Below are 1,478 nucleotides of genomic sequence, written 5' to 3' on the forward strand. Positions count from 1 at the left end.
GTTAAGTGTAGTTGGGAAGGCTTATGGGAGGATCCTGATTGAGAGGATTAGGAGAGGAACAGAGGGAATAATTGGTGAGGAACAGTGTGGGTTTACGACAGGTAGGGGTTGCGTAGATCAGATTTTTGTGGTAAGACAGATATGTGAGAAAACTATAGGAAAAGGTAAGGATGTTTTTTTGTGCTTTTATGGATCTGGAAAAGGCTCATAATAGGGTAGACAGAAAGGCACTGTGGGAGGATTAGACACAGAAAATAGGAGTGTAGAACAAACAAAAATTTTCGTATTCACACAGAAAAAAAACAGACACAAAATAAAACGACACTACAGAGCTACCCATAGAAATATACATAAACAGTATTGTGTTAGGTTCGAGAGTGATAGAAGAGTGAAAGAAAACACCAACATCAAAGATAGTTGCAAATTGACTATCACAATTCGAAGGACTTCTGTATGACCTTTCATTGCGGGTAGAGTGCTCAAGAAACCTATTAAAATATTTATTGATACACCGTCTGTAGATAATGTTATAACTATTAGATTTTTAAAACAATTGAAACCCGGAATGAAAATCTTGGAACCAATTAATTACCCATTGCAAGGAGTAACTGGAAGTCAGTTAAAAACATTAGGTAACGTTGAAATAGAGGTCATCTTATATGAAAATAAGCATTTGCACATTCCAGTGATAGTTGTAGAAGAATCTGTTTTTCCAGGAGATTTATTGATAGGATTTTCAACTATGAGAAAAGAGAGCATGGTTATATGTCCTACTGAGTTATGGATCTTAGGAAAATCACAGTTAATCCTATTTCTAAATTAACCAGACTTTGAGCCAGAAACAGTAATCAGAGAATCTATTGAAATAGATAGGGGAGATAACAATGATAGTTTCGGTAATGGGGCAGAGCGGTACAGACCAACAGAAAATAAAGCCTCATATAGTGAACCCAATTCAGATGTTCAAGAAATCCCAGAAATTACTAATTCATCAACATCAAACGTAGCTTTGCTAATTGTGGAAGATGGCGTAATAAAGTCGACAATATTACACTCCAGAGCAATTAACAGGGTAGAGATGCAGTTCAAAGGAGTCACTGTAGACTCTGAAATCTTATCCATTCCAGAGAACTTATTAGAATAAAAGGTTTGGAATTGGACTGAGGGATTTATAAGACAAGCAAGAACATTGTAGAATTATTAGTGATTAGTACTTTGAATAAATATATAGTCTTAAGAAAAGGTACACAAATAGAATGTTTTCAATTTTGTACAAAGCCCATTAAGATTTTAAATGAGAGTACTAAGGAGGTGGAATCACCAATTTTATCAATCTATTTAATTCAAGAAGAAACATTTTTGGGAGAGAAATACAAGAATCAACTAGAACTTACTAGTTGTCCTGAGTTGGATGAAAGCTTAGTTGCTTTGCTCTTGAAGCACAATAAAGCAATTGCTTTGTCGGGGGATGCCTTAGG

This window comes from Oratosquilla oratoria, chromosome 7, assembly GCF_046742065.1.
Source record: "Oratosquilla oratoria isolate Oo_2021 chromosome 7, ASM4674206v1, whole genome shotgun sequence".
NCBI classification, from domain to species: domain Eukaryota; kingdom Metazoa; phylum Arthropoda; class Malacostraca; order Stomatopoda; family Squillidae; genus Oratosquilla; species Oratosquilla oratoria.